The sequence below is a fragment of the Chiloscyllium plagiosum genome, chromosome 7 (genome assembly GCF_004010195.1).
Source record: "Chiloscyllium plagiosum isolate BGI_BamShark_2017 chromosome 7, ASM401019v2, whole genome shotgun sequence".
NCBI lineage: Eukaryota > Metazoa > Chordata > Chondrichthyes > Orectolobiformes > Hemiscylliidae > Chiloscyllium > Chiloscyllium plagiosum.
In genome coordinates, this window is record NC_057716.1 from 75,193,085 (window position 1) to 75,216,523 (window position 23,439).

General features: G+C 39.9%; 1 protein-coding gene and 1 long non-coding RNA gene across 3 annotated transcripts in view; one reads left to right on the plus strand and one right to left on the minus strand.

Moving 5' to 3' along the window:
- Nucleotides 1-23,439, plus strand: part of thsd7ba (thrombospondin, type I, domain containing 7Ba) — a 901,507-nt gene that overhangs the window by 633,662 nt on the left and 244,406 nt on the right. The gene's annotated exons all lie outside the window — the stretch shown is intronic.
- The window catches only part of LOC122551715, a 104,246-nt gene that overhangs the window by 5,444 nt on the left and 75,363 nt on the right, over nt 1-23,439 (minus strand). For both annotated transcript variants that reach the window (XR_006312170.1, XR_006312171.1), the window contains exon 3: nt 1,984-2,173. This is a non-coding gene — a long non-coding RNA (uncharacterized LOC122551715). The remainder of the gene's footprint in view (nt 1-1,983; nt 2,174-23,439) is intronic.

The window sequence follows — 23,439 nt, forward strand, 5'->3', positions numbered from 1 at the left end:
GCAGTCGGAGGCTACTTCCTCCCCCTCCCCCTCCAATTGACAGTCACGTTTCCCATCTGCTGGTCAGGCAAATGATCAGAGAAGTAGTGGTTAAGGCTGTTACATGGCCTTTAATTGACCACTAAAGGACCATAATTGCTAGTGAGTTGAGAAAGTTGTCTATGGACCTCCTTGCCCTGCCCATCATTACTGAGATGGTGAGAATTGGATCAGCTTCTCTTCAGGGCAAACTCACACAATTTATTTTCTCTTCTCTAACCCTGACTCCTTACCAGATTCAGGGAGAATAAACTATGTCTCAATAACTTGATTCAGTAATGCTGGTTTGTTTATTTCTTTTTAGATATAGTAAAGTCTGATTTTTGTTTAAATACATGAAATCTTGTGATGAAGTTCTTTTACTTAGTTGTTGGTTGTCAGAATTTTGCTCTAAACTTTAATGCTCACTATGGAGAACAAAGTAACTCGTATCATTGGTCTAATTTTTGACCAGATACAAAAGAGAAACTTGGAAAGTACAGAATTGGAGAACATAGTTTGTATTGTAACTGGGATAGAAAAACATATCAGCAATGTAGCTTTCAGAGTCAGTAGCCTTGTCGGGAATATTGGCCAACAGTGGAAGCATGTAATATATGGCAGTTAATCATCATTTTCTCATCCTGATGGCTACAAAGTAACACATCATATATTAAGTATGAAGTAATTGATCGATGTTTAGATTATGCAATTTATTCTTCCTATTCAGTATAATTTCTAATTAAGATAAGTTATGAATTGATATTAATCTGTTATCCTTGTTCCTCCCATCTTTCATTTGATACATCTTAACATCTGTGCATCTAATTGTAATTTAGATATCTATTAAGAGCAACTGTTCACATTCATGCAGCTGGAAGTCATTATTACTTGAAATTAAGTGTACTTTGTATTATCTTCTGGGAAAACAAATCCTTTAAGTTGTTTTATGTACGTGAAGATACTGCTTATCAATATTTGAGAATCTTTACAAATTAAACAACATTGAATTATACAGCGCTCCTTACTTAAAAGCTTGTCTCAAGGCATTCTGAAAGAAAAATTTAGTTTGGACAACAAGGTTAAGTGGTTGATTGGACCAAAAACTCAAATGGAAATATAATTTTGTTATCAAGGTCTTGAAAGAAGTGAGAGAAATGGTGAGGCAGTGAAATTTAGGGAGAATTCCAGATGACAAAAGCACAAAGCCTAAAAAATTAGTTTTCAGAGGTGTACGCAAAGAAATTCATTCAACAAAAAGTAAAAATGATTGAAAGTAGACAGTGCATGCTGAAAAATATGCTTAGAGGAAATTATTTAGCCAGGAAGGAGCATGATTTAAAAGGACCTTGAAATCATTATGCTAAGAAAATGGGGAGCTCCTAGGATTTGACCAGGCTACTTACAGCAATAACGGTGGACAAAAGGATCTGAGCTACAGAGATTTAATGAATTTTATGAATGATGAGTTAAGGGAGTTTGCTCAGATACTTAGACCTCAATATGAAAAGACACATGTTTGAATATCTGAAAAAGAGTCATACCAGATTCAAAATGTTAACTGTGTTTCTTTCTCCACAAAATCTACCATACCTGCTGAGTTTCTCCATATTCTGTGTTTGTTATAGATTAGAATTTCATTGATTAGAGGAGGCAACCAAAGAGCAATGATACTTTGAAGATACATGCAACTTTAATCTGGTCCGTGTTGGATTCATAAAACTTAGTCATTGGTTTCAACTTGGGATGGGTCATTTGGTCGTTGTGTTGCAGGTAGAGTTAGACTGTGCTAACAATGGGTTTGCCATTACATCTGATCTTTCTCCCACTGGAATTCACGGGAGGCTGGTTCAGACAGCTTTTTGGAGACTAACTCTAATGTTATCATGTCACTTTTACTTGGTCTGAAATTCAAAATCTTCCAACACTTTCCAAGCCAATGAGAAATAAAAGTTAAAAACTCACGTGCTATGAAACAGACTGTTATTTCACTCAAGCACAATTCACTCAGCCAGTGCAGATTAATTCCATCCCCTTAGCTTGGGTGTCATCTGTTTTAGTCTGATTTTGGGCCTGTGTAAGATGGTCTATGGAGTGTAAATGCAGACTTGATTGGTCAAATGGCCTCTATCTGCACTGTAGGGATTCTATGATCCTATTAAATAATACAACAAAAGCTGTTATCTATTAATGAATAAGAACTAGTTACTGAAACAACATTACTTTGTCATCAAATTTCCATTCTTTTAAATAAGTCATTTTGTTCATCAGCATCATCCAAAGGTACTGCGAATAAAGTAGCACATGTTACAGCTCATATCATATGTATTGAGGCATCAAATTTCTGCTGTGGACGTTGAAGAAAGCCAATTGTTCTTGTGCTTGAAAAATGTACTGTGAACATTGTTAGAGAAGTTGATGGATAAATTCTTTTAACATTCCTAGTTGAATTCGTGTTATGTTTTATGCCAGCTCCTGTTGCGTGTACTGCTGTGTAAAAGACATGCACGTCTTGGCTTGGCATCAAACAGATCAAGTCGTTTTGTTTAATGTGTGCATTATCCTGCTGATTTAAAACCTAATTTACGTATACCTGTGGTTTAGGTGTGATTCATGCAGGGTAAATAAAATAATAGCTATGTAACAAGCGGCTGACATAAAAATCATAGTGAGCTATGCTCCATTTAAAAAAATTGTCCTGCATATCACAAAATAGAGAATAGGCAGATTTTCATGTAATATATGGAAATATATTGGAAGACGTAACAATGGAAATGCTCATACCAAAATTGCTGTTACAATGATTTCCCCTTACGTTCTACTTGGTAAGCTAGATTGCCTTTATGAGGAAATAATACCTGAGAGTGAATTGCAGAAGACTGGCAGACCATTTCAGGGCATGTGAACTAAGTGGAGTTGCCTATATCATCAATCTATTGTCTATGCTCAAAAAGACTCGCAGAATGAGTGGTATCTTTTATCAAATCTCCAGCTATCAATTTTCCAGCCTAGCTACTGACCTCCTTGACCTGTCATCAATCACCCACTCCCTGGTTGCCCCATTTACCTCAGGTTTGCTGTTTGCTGGCAGTGGCCTGATGCTCTCTCACCTTTGCCACATGAACGGTTTTTATTTTAAAAACATACTTTATTCATAAAACATTTTTATATATACATAGTCACAAATACAGCTTGGTTCTGTACAGTAGCATATCAAGATGCTCTCTGCAGCTGGCCTGTTGCATAGAAATGAGATCTGAAACCCAACAGGTTCCTCAAGTCTTACTGTTTGATCACAGGGACTTCTATTGAGGCCAATATCTCTGTCATGCCCTCAAACTGATTCATTCACCTCTGTGACACTGCATACTGCTGTGACTTCTGAATGATGATTTTAAACATATTTGTTTTTAGTCAAATTGCTAATAATTTAGGAGTGAGTGAGGACTGCAAATGCAGGAGAAGTCAGAGTCAATAAAGTGTGGTGTTGGAAAAAGGACAGCAGGTTTGGCATCATCTGAAAAGCAAGAGAATCGGGCTCTTAACTTTTCATCAGGACTGGGGAAGGTGGCTGAGAAATAAATGGGGAGAGGGGTTAAGGCTATGGGAAAGGTAAGTGGGATGGCGATAGGTGGGCCAAGATAGGAGGTGATTGTAATAGGTTGGTGGAACGGATAGGTGGGAAGGAAGATGGACAGGTAGGTCAGGTTAAGAGGGCGGATCTGAGTTGGAGGGTTAGGTCTAGGATGGGGTGTGGGGTGGGAAGATTTGAAATCTTGTGAATTCAATGTTGAGGCTGTGTTCCCGAGGTGGAAGATAAATTGTTCCTCCTCCAGTTTGCAGGTGGCCTTGTTTAGGCAGTGGAGGAGGCCCAGAATGGACATGTCTTGGGGGAATAGGAGGGGGAGTTGAAGTGGTTGGCTACAAGAAGGTGGAGTTGGTTGCTAAGTACAGACCAGTGATGTTCCCTGAACTGTTTTGTGAGTTTCTTCTATGTAGAAGACACAATATTGAGATCAGTGGATGCAGTAGGATAAGCAAATAAATCTCTGCCTGCCCATCTTCCTTCCCACCTATCCGCTTTATATTTCCCATCGACCTATCACAATCACCTCTTACCTTGACCCACCAATCATCATCCCACTTACCTTAACCCTAGTCCCACCCTCTTTCCCCTATTTATTTCTCAGTACCCTACCCCTTCCCCAGTCCTGATGAAGGGTTAAGCCCTAAACGTCAACTTTCTTGCTCCTCAGATGCTGCCAGACTGTTGTGCCTTTTCCAGCACCACACTTTATTGACTCTTGTGACTAATTTAGTCTAATCAGCAAGACAGGCACCACTACATATCAATAAAATGTTCTTTGTTCCAGGAAGTGTTAATATAAAGATCTTTATCATGCAAAAAATGGCATAAGTCTCAGACTGTTAGAGCATCAACATTTTAAATGTCCATATTAGCTCACGACTGAAATTGATTTATAGGGCTAAGGGACAACGGATTCTTTGATGCCATTGTGTGTACAGAGGATAGCACTGACCCAAACCGACTTACCTACTTTGGGAAAGGCTACCTTAAAAAAATTGAGAAAAACATTGATTTTATCAGGTTAAGCTACATTTCAAAGCAGAAAAAAGTGATGAAAAAGCCATTTACCATTGTGAAACCTCAAACTTAAAAATCAATGATCTTAATACTGTCAATGAAATACAGTTCTATCATGTGAGGTTCAGCAATGTTTCTTTTAGTGGCCATTCTTATGAACAAGAGGTGGACTAACTGTTTTAATTTGGGTTATCTATGCATTTGTTACAGAAGCTTCTTACGGCTCTAATGTTTGAAAAGATTAGCACTGGATCAAGGAATTTCATCAACAGGTTGAAAATTCTCAAAAATAAAGCATTTTAAATTGAGCATTTCATTTGCATCATATTATATGTTCCATACTGCTCTGACTGAATGGCCAAATGATTAATTATTGCAAACAGCCACCAGAAATTGACAGATCTATTACTTCTCTTCCCAGTTGTTTTGGACTCTGTGTTAGAAGCTATGATTATTTGCATGTTGAATATGATGCTGCATTCTTAATTCAATAAGCTGTCTCCATATATGCCTCAATGCTGCAACAGAAAAGCTGTCAGGCCACAGAAGATTCAGATATTCTGCTACCAAAATTATTTCTACTTAATATATGCATCGTGCAGCGCATGACAGCATATTAAAAGAAAAATATTTAAGTGTACAATTAAAATTAAAATTGTAATGGCTAAACCCATCTCTTAAAATGAGTCAATATGAATGTACAGCTTTTACTTTAGTTAAAAAGTACTTTAGTTATTCTCGTAATTATTTATGTTATAACTATGTTAGCTCCAACTGCCTCTAGTTGTGTACCATTTTATCCTGAAAGAGGGAGGAAATGTGTCTGTTAGTGTTGTGTAGACCATTTGGTGATGTGGCTGAATAGCTGACAATGATAACAAATTGGGGTGTAGATGTGAGATTTGTAACCATTCTAAATATCTGAGCTTGAGATATGATGGATATTGTTAAAATGTGGCATCAAATGCATACAAATTAACTTTCAAAGAAGAGGTGTGGGGTGGGGTGATGCTGGTTGGGATGAAGATTAGATTAGATTACATTACAGCGTGGAAACAGGCCCTTCGGCCCAACAAGTCCACACTGACCCGCCGAAGCGCAACCCACCCATGCCCCTACATTTACCCCTTACCTAACACTACGGGCAATTTAGCACGGCCAATTCACCTGACCTGCACATCTTTGGACTGTGGGAGGAAACCGGAGCACCCGGATGAAAGCCACTCAGACACGGGGAGAATGTGCAAACTCCACACAGTCAGTCGCCTGAGGCGGGAATTGAACCCGGGTCTCTGGCGCTGTGAGGCAGCAGTGCTAACCACTGTGCCACCGTGCCGCCCATAAGTGGTGAGTACATACTGGAAGATAAAGGGAAATGGAGCTACATATGAACGAGGAACAAGAGTAGTCTGCTTGGCCCTCACGCACGTTCTGCCACTCAGCAAAATAATGGCTGATCCAATTTTAACCTCAACTCTACATATCTACATATCTACATATCCCCAAAAATCTTTCATCCTCTTGATAATCAAGAATCCACTTGACTCTGCCTAAGAGATACTTAAACATTCAGTGTCCACTGCCCTTTGAGGAAGGGAATTCTAAAGACTGACAACTGAGAGGGAAAAAAAATGTCTTCTCACCTGTTTTCAATGAATGCGCCCTCAATTTTAAACTACAACTCCTAATTCTAGTTTCTTCCTCACGAAGAAGAATCCTTCCAACATTAATCCTGTCAAGTCTATTAGGATCCTATTTATTTCAATTAAATCACCTCTGACTGTTCTAAGCTCCAGAGGATACAGACCTAGTCTGTCTGGTCTTTCCTCATAAGGACATAAGTGTACAAGCATAAAAATAGGACCAGAAATAAAATTCAGCTCCTCGAGACTCCTCAGCTTTATACCATTCATGATGCATGTGGCTGGTCTGTTTGTGTTTCAATTCTAAGTTCCTATTTAATCGTTGGTTTGTTTGCATAACAAGAATATCTCTGCCTCTGCCTTAAATATGTTTAATGACCTCATCCCCACCACCTTCTGAAGCAGAGAATTCCAAAGTTGTACAACCTTCTAAGAGAACAATATTCTCCCCAGCTATGTCCTAAAAGGGTGACCCCCTGATTTTATTATGGTAATTCCTAGATCTGGGTATACCTGAAAAAGGAAACACCCACTCTCAGTCTTCTACACTCCAGTGGAACCAAGCTCAGCCTGACCAACTTATCCTCAATAGACACCCCTCACAGATCAGGTATCAATCTGGTGAACTCCTCTGAACCACCTCCAATGCATTTGCAATTTGAGAGTTGTGAGAATGAAAGGACCTGATTTCAATTGTTTCACAGTGGTAAAGTTTGTACATCTTGAATGCTAGTGAATGATGGATGTTCCAAATTGCTTTCTCAATGGCATTGGTTTCTGTAGTTGAGATAAATAGAAAGATAGAAATGAAGAAAAAGTTGGGCAGGAATCTTTCAAAGCTTCATAGAGTCATACAGCATGGAAACAGATCCTTCAGTATAACAAGTCCATACCAAGCATAATCCCAAACTAAACTAGTCCCACCTACCAGCTCCAGGCCCATATCCCTTCAAACCTTCCCTATTCATGTACATACCCAAATGTCTTTTAAATATTGCAATTGTGTCCTATTTACGGTTATTATGCAATTGTGAGTAAAACAAAGAGATGCCAATTTTGGGGTGCCTTGAGTTTAAGTGCCTCCTGATTAAATGTTAATTTCGAGGCAGCTGACTTTGCATATTTCGTGTGGGTATCCTGGGCTTCTCAACAGATCATAGCAGCCATTTTATGCCAGTAATGTCCATTTTAAAACCATTTTAATCCAAGAAAATTTGATTATTTAAGTCAAAAGATGAAAGTTGAATAATGGTAATCCATTTTAACCATAGTTATAACACTGAGATATGGGTGTTGCTGGCAAGATCAGCAATTATCATCCACACCTGTCCTTGAAAAAATGGTAACGCGCCACTAGTAAACCACTACAGTCAGGCATTATAAATGCACCCACAGTGGTGTTAGGAAGAAAGTACAACTGAAGAAAATTACTGATCCAGTGACAGAAAAGCATAATGCATGACTTGGAGTGAACTTTGCAGATGGTGGTTTACCCATATGGCTGCTGCCCTTGTCTTTCTCACTGGTAGAATTTGTTGTTTTGGAAAATACTGTTAAAGCTGGGCTTTCAGATGGGACATTTTACTGTGATGAAGGAAATCAGTTCTTCAGTGATGGATGAGGTAATGATCAAATGGGCTGCTTGAGTGTCAAGCTTCTTGACTGTTGTTGGAGCTGCATGAATCCAGTTAAGTGGAGAGTATTCCATCACATTTCTGACATTTGTCTTCTAGATTGTAGACAGGGTAATCAGGAGGTGAGTTTTTTGTGACAAATTTTCAACTTCTGACCTATGCTTGTAGCCACAGTATTAATCTGGCTAGTCTAGTTGGGTTTTGTGGTTGACTGCAACTTCTGGGATGTTGATATTAGGGTATTGATTAGATTAGATTAGATTGCTTACAGTGTGGAAACAGGCCCTTCGGCCCAACAAGTCCACACTGACCCTCCAACACACCCAGACCCGTTCCCCTACAGTTACCCCTTCACCTAACACTATGGGCAATTTAGCATGGCCAATTCACCTAACCTGCACATTTTTGGAATGTGGGAGGAGACTGGAGCACCCGGAGGAAACCCCACGCAGTCACAGGGAGAATGTGCAAACTCCACACAGACAATTGCCTGAGGCAGGAATTGAACCCGGTTCTCTGGCGCTGTGAGGCAGCAGTGCTAACCACTGTGTCACCATGCATTTGAATGAATGTTACTTAACATTTACCAGCCTAAGATTGAATGTTGTCCAGATCTTATTGCATGGCGACATGAACTGCTTCTGGACACTTGAACACTTGCTGCATGGACCCTTGGAGTTTGACTCCTGACATTGATATCCACAGCCAGCTATGCCACTGCCTTCTGAGCATGCATCTCGAGAGCCTTCTGGCTCCCTTTCTATACAGGGTATCTATTTTAATGTTTAATTCCTCTATGAACATCTCTCATATAATATTGAAAACACCTGTAGCCAACATTCTCCCATGTTTACCATTATTCCATGAAATTATTCTACATAAGAGGATTAAAAATCAGACAGTACAGATTTAAAATTTTCTACAAAAGAAGCAAAGGTGAGACAGGAGAAATATTTTCACACTGCAAATAGTTGGGGTCAGGAATGCACTGATTGGAAGTATGGTGGAGACAGGTTCAGTGGAAGCATTCAGGAGGGCATTGGATGATTATTTAATTACAAATAAAATGCAGGGTTACAGGGAAAAGTCAGGAGATTGATACTAAGCTAAATTGTTCAGACGGGATGCTCCTTCTGCACCATTACAATTCTGTGTTTCTTAGATTCAAATTTAGTTCCTGCAAAGCTCCCAGCACCTGTTCTAACCACTGCACCTCTCTTTGAATGTGTAGGGTACATGTCATGGAAATGGGAAAACTCAACTGGTCAAGAAGGTGACATGGAGAAAACAGGGGACAGAGAGTCTTGACCCATTCAGTTCATTGCTATTGTCTACAACAAATGCAGCAAAACAACTATATTAAATAGGGTTCCTGAGTCACACCAAGCAATGTGGAATGTCCAAAACACTAAAAAAAATTCATGAAACTGAAGACTCTCAAACAAGTCATGCCTGATATTAGTCCACCTCAGTCAAGCATTTAAGCAATAGCATGATTAGCATGGACTAGATTCCGCAATAATTCAAAATGGTGGGCAGCACATAGTTGGCATACTGCCTGCCTTGCAGGAGATGGGCATCCATTAATTGTACACCATGATTGCCTCATCAGTTTTCAAGGACTATAAAATTTAGCCTTTCGTGCATTATCATTGTTGTATGTATGTACCCAAAGTCATTATTATCTCAATAGGATGGGTAATTGACTTCTGGCATTTTAGCATGGATTTCTGGTTAGAGACAATATGGCCAAACAGGCTGGAAAAGAAGAGTTAAAAGAAAATGGAGCAACAAACTGAATATGATTTATTTGATGGGAAGGAGGCAGACATCGTCTGAGACCAGGCACATTATCCCAGTCAAGGGATGAAATATGAATGTGAATGTGTATTATCAGTTTGTGGGAATCAGCAGAGGATTAATCATGAACCAGCATTCAGTTGGGGAATTAAGATTTTCAGTGGATGTTATTTCTGACAGCAATAAGCATTTTTTTTCAACCAGCCTAAATAATAGAAACGTAAAAGGGTCTTTTGTAATAATTCCTGAATGAAATGATCTTGGTGTTTAGTGAGTAGGTGAGTCATTTACCAAATTGGACTTCAAGTCCCATCAATTTCCTGGTTTCTTTGAACAGTCGGCTCAAGAAGTGTAGACAGGATTACTAACAGAGATGAAGTGAGGGCTGCAGATGCTGGAGATCAGAGCTGAAAATGTGTTGCTGGAAAAGCGCAGCAGGTCAGGCAGCATCCAAGGAACAGGAGAAGGAAGGGCTTATGCCCAAAACGTCGATTCTCCTGTTCCTTGGATGCTGCCTGACTTGCTGAGCTTTTCCAGCAACATACTAACAGAGATGGACAATGCCTTTATGCATTTCTTTAAAGTTGGCTGTGGTTCACACATTTCACTGTAAATATTTTATTGTATTTTCAATCATAAAATTTGGGGTGGCACAATGCTGCCTCAAACTGCTTGGGATCGAGGTTCGATTCCAGCCTTCTGGCACTGTCTGTATGGTGTTCACATGTTATTTCTGTCTGTGAGAGTTTTTGTTGAGTACTCTGGCTTCCTTTCACAGTCCAAAGATGTATTGATTAAATTAATTGGTAATGCTAAATTGCCCTGTAGTGTCCAGTGTTGTACAGACTTAGATGGGTTAACGTGGGAAATGCAGGTTTATGGGAATGGGAGGCAGGGAGTGGGGGGAGGGGGAGGGAAGGGCTGTTGTGTCTGAATGGAATGCTCTTCAGCGAGTTGGTGCAGACTCAATAGATCAAGTAGCCTCTATCTGCACTCTAGGGATCTATGATAAAATTCTGACATTTGCAATTGTGAGAAAACATTAGAATTTCTGTTGTTTTGGAACAATTATGCTAAGATGAACAAGATGAAGTACATTTATTTGTTCAGGGGAAGCAGTTAATTGAGATACATTAATTACTGTAGACTTTACTATGCAGCAAAGAAAATAGTAGCAGAATTTTTCAATATTCATTCATCAATTTGGATAGCATTAAGTAGTTGGTGCAAGTTTGTTGTTCAGGTAGTGCTAGAGAAATAAGAACACATAGAGAATGAAGAAACAAGCCAATCAGTCATACACTTTGAGTACTCAGCTCTCAGAATATTTTAGAGGATAACTCAAATTTGGAATATGAATCTCATATGATCCCAGGCATGAGTAGACAGCAGCTACAATGGGGAACAAGGTGCAAGTGCGTGGGCAAAAACATAATAAATGGAATATAATGCCAGAAATGTGAGGTTACGCACTTTTACAAGAAAAGTAGAAGAGCTGAGTTTTATTCAAATGGACAAGGACAGAAGAAATCTGCAACACAGAAGGATTTGGGGATTCTTGTGCATGAATCACAAAAAGCTAGCATCCAAGTTTACTAGGTAATTGGGAAGGGAATTGGATTGTTGACTTTCATTTCAGAAAGAGTGAACTATAAAAATATGGGATTTTTGCTAAAGCTATACAAGGCAATCAGTAAGGAGTAGGATCATTGTGCATAACACTGAACAGAGGGAGATGAAGGTCGAGTGAGTCTACTGACTATACTGTTGAAAATTTAGTTCAAAGTGCAAAGGGTAGTAGAAGTGCATTAATTGGGGTGTACTGCAAGAAATAAACTCTCCAGAGTGAGAGCTAAGTGAAGAAATTAAAAGGAGTGGATTGAGAGGTTGACCTGTAGTGAGACCAGTGATAGACAAACCACAGCATGATATGAGTGCAGAGAAAGAAGCTGATTGGTGAATAGAATCGGTGAACATTTTTAGCCTTTTAAAGTGAAAGTCAGATCTTCAGTTCGTGTTTAGGCCTCGAGTGTTTTTCTTTTCTCTTTTATTAACAATAACTGCTTAAGTATTAGCTTGATGCTGGTAGCATTTGATGCTGCAACATATAGAAGCTGCTGGGCACCAATGCAATTGAAGGCGACATACCTTTAATGTTTGCAGTTCAAGGAAATTCAGGTCAAAGTAAAGAATCTAGAGTCTAAGCTGCAGACATTGTGTCACATGAGGGATTAGGTAATTCAAAATTGCACTGTAATCAGGGATAGGCGAGTGTCCCTGCAGATGAGGCAGGTATTAGGACCAAGGGGTTAAAATTGAGGAGTCTGAACCTGTCCAACAGTGCTGAGGTTCTTGGAAGTTGACTGGACAAGAGTGGAGAATACTGGGATGATGAGTGAACAGACCATGGAACTTTGGTGTGTAGAGCCATTCATTGGGGGAGGAAATAAGAATGTAGGTATAGTAGGGTATAGTATAATTAAGGGGATAGGTACTGTTCTCTTCAGTCATGAGCAGGAGTCCTAAAGATTGTGTTACCTTCCCAGTGCCATGGTCAAGAGATATCTTCTCAGGGCTGGAGAAGAACTTGGAGAGAGATGGGAGGGATCCAGTGGATGTCATCCACATTGTTATCAATAACATTTGTGGGGCTACAAAGGAGGTCTGCTGCAGATTTTAAATAGTTAGAAGCTAAATTATAAAGCATAACCTTCAAGATAATAATCTTTGGATTATTACCTTATCTACGGGGAAATTGGAATAATGTCAAGCAGTTAAGTATGTGGCTTAAAGATTGCTGTGGTGGAATGGCTTTCACTTTATGCATCATTAGCATCATTACTGGGGGTAGGAAGGAGTTAGTCCAGTGAGATGGGCTTCATGTGATACGTAATGGAACCAATGTCCTGTTGAATTGAATAACAAGGGCTTTAAACTAATTAGAGAGGTGGAGGGTTTGTGAGTGGGTACATTTAGGCTTACAAAGTTAAAGGATATGGTAGCATTAAAAGGTAGCTTTTTATATAATAGTAGCCAATGTGGGATGGGTAACGATATATTATGCAAACATAGGAAAATAGCAGTAACTATGGTCAGGACAGAAAAATGGTAAAAAGGACAAAATTGATAGGTCTTTACTTGAATGTGAGTAGCATTCAGAGCAAAATAAATGAATTAACAGCACAAATACAAGTTAATGGGTATGATCTTACACCCATTATGGACATATGATTACAAAGAAATCAAAGCTGGGGTCAAAATATTCAGGGGTATGTAACTTTTGAAAAGGATAAGCAGGAAAGCAAGAGTGGTAGGATAGCATTGTTGGTGTGGAACGGAAAAAGAACAATAGCATGAAATTATTTTAAATTTGGAAGACAGAATTCATACGGGTGTGGTTAAGAAAAAAAAGATAAAAATGGAAGGAGTACTCTATAGATCACCTAACAGTAGCTATACAGTGGGACAGAGAATAACTCAGGAGATAAAGGCAGTACATTAATCATGTACTTTATTCTTCATATAGATTGGGATAGTCAGATTTGCAGAGGTATCCATCATAGAATGTATTTGAGACAGCTTACAAGAACAACATGTGGCAATCCAACCAGAGATCAGGGCTATTCTGGATTCAGTGAGGCACATGTGAAAATGATGTCAGAGTAAAAGATCTCGAGGAAACAGTGACCATACATGTTTGAAGTTAACATTTAATTTGAGAGGAAGGAAACTGGGTCAGAAAAATTGTGTTAACTTTAAATAAGGGTAATTACAAATGAATGAGAGCAGAGCTGGCTGGAATGTACTGATAAAGGAGTTTAGCAGCAAAGATGGGTGAGGAACAATGACTGACATTTAAGAAAATGGATCATGGCTCACGGCTCGCAGCAAGGACATGTTTCAGTGAGGAAGAAAAATTCTAAGAATAGATAAATCAACTATAATCAGCCATGAAGTTAAGGGTAACATCAGATTGAAAGTAAAAACTTACAATGTGGTAAAGATTAATGGCAAGACAGAGGGAAAGTTTTAAAAACCAACAAACAATGACCAAGAAAATTGTAAAGAGAGAAATGCAATGTTAAGAGTAAACTTACAGTGATATTCTGATGGACAGCAAGACCTACTTTATGCAAAATGAACGTACACAGAATGAGATTGGGGACCAGGAAATGGCAGAGGTTTTGAATGAATACTTTGGATCAGTCTTCACAGTAGAATGCAGTAATAGCATTCCAAAATGACTAAATAATCAAAGGAAAAAAGGAGGAGAAAACATAACTGCTACCAGAAAAAAAAGTGCTATGGAAACTAATGATGCAAAAAACCAATAAGTCCCCTGGATTTTATTGGATGCATCCTAGGATATTAAAGGAAGTATCTACAGATGTAGTGGATACACAGGGAAGGGGGTCAAAAAACAAGTAACTACAGGCCAGTTAGCTTAATATATGTTATTGGGAAATTGTTAGAGTCTATTGTAAAGGATCTAATTGCAGAGCATTTAGAAGTGCATAATATATTCATGATTTGGAGATGCCGGTGTTGGACTGGGGTGTACAAAGTTAAAAATCACACAACACCAGGTTATAGTCCAACAGGTTTAATTGGAAGCACACTAGCTTTTGGAGCGACTGGCATTGGAGGCTGTTCAGAAAAGATTCACTATGCTGCCACAAGGTATGAAAGAAATGTCTTGTGAAGAGAGGTTGAATCTCTTAGGCCTGTACCGATTTGAATTTAGAAGAATGAAGACAACCTTATTGTAATGCACAATCTCCTTAGGGAACTTGACAGGCTAGACGCAGAAATTTAGTTTCCCCTGGTGGGAGAGTCCAGAACCAGAGGACATAATCTAACAGTGAGGGGGCACACATTTAAGACAGAGATGAGGAGGAATCTCTTCTCTCAGAGGATAATGAATCGGTGGAATTCTTTACTGCAGAAGCCTGTTGAAACTACATTGCTAAATGTATTCAACATGAAAAAAGAGATTTTTAATCAGTAAGGGAATCAAGGATTATAGAGAAATGGCAAAAAAAGTGGAATTGAGGATTATCAGATCAGCCAGGAATGACAGAACAGTCTTAATGAGTTAAATGGCCTCCATCTGCTCCTATGTCTTATGGTTTTATGAACTTACTCCTCTCTCCTCTCCCTCTTCTAGCTCCTCATTTTGCTCTGCAATTCTTCTCTTTAATTTTTCCAGTCAAGCGATAATCCAATGGGAATGCATCCTAATAGATCAAAGTCAGGGGTCAGCTTGTTTGCACAGAAACCTTGCAGTCAGGATCAATTTCTTCAGCATCTGCCAAGTTCTCCCCGTAATGTTTAGCATTTTTATAGAAATTCCAGAAAGCACCAAAACCTTGTACAATTGTAACATGATAGAGTAGAAATCAATCAGCAGCTATCTTGATGGTCCCATTGAATAGCTGATGTTTTGCAAATTGTCCTGCTTCTTAATCTGTGTTCGACTGTGTGTGATTAAAAAACAGCAGTGGCTTGAGAATCAGGTTCCAACAACAGAACGGGTGATAAATTAGCATTATACATTCACTAATGTCATAATCAGTCTCCTCTTCATATTTCTGGCTGTCTGCTAACTGCGCACACACTAATAACCTCACCACAATGACATTCAACATGTGTCACATGATAACAAATCTGCTGCTTAGGGCCATTTGTAGCACACAAAAAAAACAAGGAACTTTGTGACTAATCTCATCTAAAATAACTCTAATTTTGTTTTACCCATCTTGCTTTTAATAAACTGATTCTTGTTTTTCAAAATCCCTGTTTGACCTTTTCAATGCATATCTCTGCAACCTTTTCTGGGTCTCAGTGTTTTCAAGGATAGCTTTACATTTCTCATGCTGATTTTTTATACATTTTGAATTGTAATTGCTCTACCATTGGGAGCCATTTCTTCATTAGGTAGCTTTTAAAGGCCTCTCTGCCTCTCTAACTCTCAAACTTTCTTCTGTCTTTAAGACACTTGTTAAAAACTTCCTCTTTAATCAGGCTCTTGGTGATTTGACTTAGTATCGCCTTATGTAATGTTCCATAACTTCACTTTAAAATGCTCCAATGAAACTCCTTGTGACGTATATTCTGGTGCAAGTTAAACAATTAGTGAAATCCTTATATTCTGTGGACAATAATTATGCAAATCATTTTGGATGGTTCTCACCCAATAAAAGGAAAAATGAAATTTGTTTTCCAATGTTTTATGTCTTGAGATAAATCTTAAACCTAAAATTTCAAAAGTAAAATTTAAATAAGTACATGCAAATTCTCCTGAATTATCGTTAAATGCAATGCCAAAAGGAGCTGATATTTTGAATTCTATCTTAAGGCAATTTAGGTCAAATTAAATTTTAATCCTATTGGTATATTTTGTAGTATTATTCATATTTCTAAACATGGAATACAAGGTCTACAGATTATGAATTACAATCTTCAAATTAGTGAAACGTCATATATATGTATTATAATTTCTCTATTCTAATATTTTGCTGGTGGAAATGAATAATTAATTTTTGAAAGAAATGGCTCCTGGAGATATTTTTTAAAACTAATTTAGCAATGATTACTCCCAAAATTTAAAATAAAGTAGACAAAAATAGCTGTTCACCCATTTCCATTATAAGTCCATTGACTCCTTTGACTACGTTTGCTCACAATCCACTATCTGTAAGGGTTCTATTCAACTCTCCCAGTTTCTCCACGTGCGTCACATTGATCTGATGATACCACATTCCCAGTGAGTTCTCCGCTATATTTTCCATTTTCCATTTAACAAGGTTATTTTGTCCTTGGTGTTTTTTTTTCCAAGAGGATTGGTAATGGCAAAGGTGCTCATATGTCTTGGAAAGAACTCACTTCAAACAATGGCAGAGGAGTGTCCAGATCTCTCAGTTCAGGTATTTTTCTGACTTGGTTTGTTTTAGCAAGTCGTCAGAAACTGCTTGTAGCAGAGAAGTTGTTACTGTGAAAAAAGGTTCCATGCTTTGACAAATGTTTTTGCCAGACTCTTCCCGCTGCAATCTCTGATGCCTGTAAGAACCTGAGTTTGAATTTGCCATTCGGTTGCTCAGTGGCTAGCACTGCTACCTCACAATGCCAGGGACCCAGGTTCAATTCCCGCCTTGGTGACTGTCTGTCTGGCGTTTACAAATTCTCCCTGTGTCTGTCTCCGGTTTCCTTCAAAAGTTGTACTGGTTAGGTAAATTGGCCATGCTAAATTGCCCAAAGTCGGGGTAAATGTAGGGGAATGGGTTGGTGTGGACTTGTTGGGCCAAAGGGCCTGTTTTCATACTGTAGGGAATCTGAAAAAAACATTGTCAAGGGGTGTTTTAATGGGATGTTATGGGTATTGGAATAGCCCCTTCTTTGAGTTGTGATTGCGATTCAGTTGGATTTCCAAATAGTTATGGAGACATATAGCATGGAAATAGACCCTTCGGTTCAACTTGTCCATGCTGACCAGATATTCCAACCCAATCTAGTGCCACATGCCAGCACCCAGCCCATATCCTTCCAATTCATATACCCATCCAGATGCTTTTTAAATGTTGCAATTGTAGTAGCCTCCACCACATTCTCTGGCAGCTCATATGCACTCCCTCTGCTTTAAAAAGTTGACCCTTAGGTCGCTTTTATATCTTTCCCCCCTCACCCTAAACCTGTGCCCTCTATTCTGGACTCACCCACCCCAAGGAAAAGGCCTTGTCTATTTATCCTATCCATGCCCCTCATGATTTTATAAACCTCTATAAGGTCACCCGTGAGCCTCCAATGCTCCAGGGAAAACAGCCTCAGTCTAATCTATCCCTTCCTATTGCTCAAATTCTCCAATTCTGGCAACATCCTTGTAAATCTTTTCTGAACCCTTTCAAGTTTCACAACATCTTTCCGATAGGAAGGAGATCAGAATTCAACTCAAGATTCCAAAAGTGGCCTTACCAATGTCCTGTACAGCCACAACATGACCTCCCAACTCTTGTACTCAATACTCTGACTGATAAAGGCAAGCATACCAAACACCTTCTTCACTATCCTATGTAACTGTGACTCTACTTTTAAGGAGCTATGAACCTGCAGTCCAAGTTCTATTTGTTCAGCAACACTCCCTGGGAACTTATCATTAAATGTATAAGTCCTGCGAAGGTTTGCTTTCCCAAAATACAGCACCTCACATTTATCTACATTAAATTCCATCTGCCACTTCTCAGCCCATTGGCCCATCTGATCAAGATCCCGTTGAACTCTGAGGTAACCTTCTTCGCTGTCCACTACACCTCCAATTTGTGTGTCATCTGCAAACTTACCTCTTATTGAGTCATAGAAATGTACAGCATGGAAACAGACCCTTCGGTCCAACCCATCCATGCTAACCCAATCTAGTCACACCCTGCCAGCACCCGGCCCACATCTCTCCAAACCCTTCCTATTCATAGACCCATCCAAATGCCTCTAAAATGTTGCAATTGTACCAGCCTCCACCTCTTCCTCTGCCAGCTCATTCCATACACGTACCACCCTCTGCATGAAAAAGTTGCCACTTAGGTCTCTTTTATATCTTTCCCCTCTCACCCTAAATCTATGCCTTTTAGTTCTGGACTCCCCGACCCCAGGGAAAAGATTTTGTCTATTTACCCTATCCATGACCCTCATAATTTTGTAAACTTCTATAAGGTTATCCCTCAGCCTCCAACACTACAGGGAAAACAGCCCCAGCCTGTTCAGCCTCTCCCTATAGCTCAAATCCTCTAACCCTGGCAACATCCTTGTAAATCTTTTCTGAACCCTTTCAAGTTTCATGACATCTTTCCGATAGGAAGGAGACCAGTATTGCATGCAATATTCCAACAGTAGCCTGACCAATGTCCTGTACAGCCACAACATGACCTTGCAACTCCTGTACTCAATATTCTGACCAATAAAGGACAGCATACCAAACACCTTCTTCACTATCCTATCTACCTGCGACTCCACTTTCAAGGAGCTATGAATCTGCACTCCAAGGTCTCTTTGTTCAGCAACATTCCAGAGGACCTTATCATTAAGTGAATAAATCCTGCTAAGATTTGCTTTCCCAAAATGCACCACCTCACATTTATCTGAATTAAACTCCATCTGCCACTTCTCAGCCCATTCGCGAATCTGGTCAAGATCCTGTTGTAATCTGAGATACCCCTCTTCGCTGTCCACTACACCTCCAATTTTAGTGTCATCTGCAAACTTACTAATTGTACCTCTTATGCTCGCATCCAAATCATTTATGTAAATGACATAAAGTAGAGGACCCAGCACCGATCCTTGTGGCACTCCACTGGTCACAGGACTCCAATCTGAAAAATAATCCTCCACCACCACCCTCTGTCTTCTACCTTTGAGCCAGTTCTGTATCCAAATGGCTGGTTCTCCCTGTATTCCATGAGATCTAACCTTGCTAATCAGTCTGCCATGGGGAACCTTGTCAAACGCCTTACTGAAATCCATAAAGATCACATCTATCACTTTGCTATTATCAATTGTCTTTGTTACTTCTTCAAAAACTCAATCAAATTTGTGAGACATGATTTCTCACGCCCAAAGCCATGTTGACTATCCCGAATCAGTCCTTGCCTTTCCAAATACATGTACATCCTTTCCCTCAGGATTCCCTCCAACAACTTACCCACCACCGACGTCAGGCTCACTGGTCTACAGTTCCCTGACTTGTCCTTACCACTCTTCTTAAACAGTGGCACACGTTAGTCAACCTCCAGTCTTCTGGCATCTCACCTGCGACTATCGATGACACAAATATTTCATCAAGAGGCCCAGCAATCACGTCTCTAGCTTCCCACAGAGTTCCAGGGTACACCTGATCAGGTCCTGGGGATTTATCCATCTTTATGCATTCCAAGATATTCAGCAATTCCTCCTCTGTAATATGGACATTTTGCAAGGTATTTCCCTACATTCTATATCTTCCATATCGTTTTCCACAGTAAATCCAGATACAAAATACTCATTTAGTATCTACCCCATTTTCTGTGACTCCACACAAAGGCCGCCTTGTTGATCTTTGCAGGGCCCTATTCTCTCCCTAGTTACCCTTTTGTCCTTAATGTATTTGTCAAAACCTTTTGGATTCTCCTTAACTCTATTTGCCAAAGCTATCTCATGTTCCCTTTTGGCCCTCCTGATTTCCATCTTAAGTATACTTCTACTGTCTTTATACTCTTCTCTGGATTCATTCGATCTATCCAGTCTATACCTTACATATGCTTCCTTCTTTTTCTTAACCAAACCCTCAATCTCTTTCGTCACCCAGCATTCCCTTTACCTACCAGCCTTTCCTTTCACCCTAACAGGAATATACTTTCTCTGGATTCTCGTTATCTTATTTCTGAAGGCTTCCCGTTTTCTAGCCATCTCTTTACCTGCGAACATCTGCCCCAATCAGCTTTTAAAAATTCTTGCCTAATACCGTCAAAATTGGCCTTTCTCCAATTTAGAACTTGAAGTTTTAGATCTGGTCTATCCTTTTCCACCACTGTTTTAAATCTAATAGAATTATGATTTCTGGCCCCAAAGTGCTCCCCCACTGAAACCTCAGTCACCTGCCCTGCCTTATTTCCCAAGAGTAGGTCAAGTTTTGCACCTTCTCTCGAAGGTGCATCCACATACTGAATCAGAAAATTTTCTTGTTCACACTTAACAAATTCCTTTCCATCTAAACCCTTAACACTATGGCAGTCCCAGTCTGTGTTTGGAAAGTTAAAATCCGCTACCATAACCACCCTATTATTCTTACAGAAAGCTGAGATCTCCTTACAGGTTTGTTTCTCAAGTTCCCTCTGACTATTGGGAGGTCTGTAATGCAATCCCAATAAGGTATCATCCCTTTCATATTTCTCAGTTTCACCCAAATAACTTGTCTGGATGTATTTCCGGGATTATCCTCCCTTAGCATAGCTGTAATGCTATCGCTTATCAAGAATGCCACTCCCCCTCCTCTCTATGCTCACATCCAAATAATTTATATAAATGACATAAAGTAGTGGACCCAGCACCGATCCTTGAGGCACTCCACTGGTCACTGGCCTCCAGTCTGAAAAACAACCCTCGACCATCACCCTCTGTCTTCTATCTTTGAGCCAGTTCTGTATCCAAATGGCTAGTTCTCCCTGTATTCCATGAGAACTAACCTGGCTAACCAGTCTCCCATGGGGTGCCATGTTGAATGCCTTACTGAAGTCCATTTAGATGACATTCACCACTCTGCCCTCATCAAACCTCTTTGTTACTTCTTCAGAAAACTCAATCAATTGTGTGAGATATAATTTCCCAGATACAAAGCTATGTTGAGTATCCCTAATCAGTTCTTGCCTTTCCAAATCCATGTACATCCTGTCCCTCAGGATTCCCTCTAGCAACTTGCCCACCACTGATGTCAGACTCACCGGTCTATAGTTCCCTGGCTTGTCCTTACCACCCTTCTTAAACAGTGGCACCAAGTTAGCCAACCTCCAGTCTTCCAGCACTTCACCTGTGACTATCGATGATGCAAATATCTCAGCAAGGGCCCAGCAATCACTTTCCTAGCTTCCCACAGAATTCTCGAATACACCTGATCAGGTCCTGGAATTTATCCACTTTTATGTGTTTCAAGACATCCAATACTTCCTCCTCTGTAAAGTCGACATTTTTCAAGATGTCACCATCTATTTCCCTGCATTCTATATCTTCCATGTCCTTTTCCACAGTAAATAGTATCTCCCCCATCTCCTATGGAACCACACAAAGGCCGCCTTGCTGACCTTTGAGGGGCCTTATTGTCTCCTTAGTTACCTTTTTGTCCTTAATGTATTTGTAAAAATCCTTTGGATTCTCCTTAATTCTATTTGCCAAAGCTATCTCTTGCCCCCTTTTTGCCCTCCTGATTTCTCTCTTAAGTATACTCCTACTGCCTTTATACACTTCAAAGATTCCCCTCTTATACCTGACATATGCTTCCTTCTTTTCCTTAACCAAACCCTCAATTTCTTTAGTCATCCAGTATTCCTTATACCTACCAGTCTTTCCTTTCACGCTGACAGGAAGATACTTTCTCTGGATTCTCATGATCTCATTTCTGAAGGCTTCCCATTTTCCAGCTGTCCCTTTACCTGTGAACATCTGCCTCCAATCAGCGATCTATCCTCTCTATACCTTACACATGCTTCCTTCTTTTTCTTAACCAAACCCTCAATCTCTTTCGTCATCCAGCATTCCCAATACTTAGCAGGCTTTCCTTTCACCCTAACAGGAATATATTTTCTCTGGACTATTGTTATCTCATTTCTGAAGGCTTCCCATTTTCCTGCCATCCCTTTACCTGCGAACATCTGCCCCAAAACAACTTTTGAAAGTTCTTGCCTAATATCATCAAAATTGTGGGCGGCACGGTGGCACAGTGGTTAGCACTGCTGCCTCGCAGCGCCAATATATTTTCTCTGGACTATTGTTATCTCATTTCTGAAGGCTTCCCATTTTCCTGCCATCCCTTTACCTGCGAGCATCTGCCCCAAAACAACTTTTGAAAGTTCTTGCCTAATATCATCAAAATTAGCCTTCCTCCAATTTACAACTTCAACTTTTAGATCTGGTCTATCCTTTTCCATCACTATTTTAAAACTAATAGAATTTATGGTCGCTGGTCCCAAAGTGGTCCCCCACGGACACCTCTGTCACTGCATTGTCTTGTTTCCCAAGAGTAGGATCCTTCTCTTATTTCCCAAATTTTGCACCTTCTCTCGTAGGTACATCCACATACTGAATCAGAAAAATTTCTTGTGCACACTTAACAAATTCCTCTCCCTTAACACTATGGCAGTCACAGTCTCTGGTTGGAAAGTTAAAATCTCTGACCATAACTACCCTATTATTCTTACAGGTAACTGAGAACTCCTCACAAATTTGTTTCTCAATTTCCCTCTGACTATTTGGGGGTCTATAATAGAATCCCAATTAGGTGATCATCTCTTTCTTATTTCTCAGTTCCACCGAAATAACTTTCCTGGATGTATTCCCAGGAATATCCTCCCTCAATAGAGCTGTAATACTATACCTTACCGTTGTAGTTTTGTTCGCCGAGCTGGGAATTTGTGTTGCAGACGTTTCGTCCCCTGTCTAGGTGACATCCTCAGTGCTTGGGAGCCTCCTGTGAAGCGCTTCTGTGATCTTTCCTCCGGCATTTGTAGTGGTTTGAATCTGCCGCTTCCGGTTGTCAGTTCCAGCTGTCACCTAGATAGGGGACGAAACGTCTGCAACACAAATTCCCAGCTCGGCGAACAAAATCACAACAACGAGCACCCGAGCTTCAAATCTTCTCACAAACTTTGAACTATACCTTACCAAAATCGCCACTCCCCCTCCTCTCTTGCCTCCCTTTCTATCCTTCCTGTAGCATTTGTATCCTGGAACATTAAGCTGCCAGTCCTGTCCATCCCTGAGCCATGTTTCTGTAATTGCTATGATATCCCAGTCCCATGTTCCTAACCATGCCCTGAGTTGATGTGCCTTGCATGTCAGCCCTCTTGCATTGAAATAAATGCAAGTTTAATTTTCAGTCCTACCTGTTCTCTGCTTTGTCACTGCCTGCCCCGACTGTTTCACTCGCCTCGCCTTTATTCTCAACTGTACCAATCTCAAATTGAAATCTTTTCTCACTATCTCCCTGGATCCCCTTGCCACCTGCCCC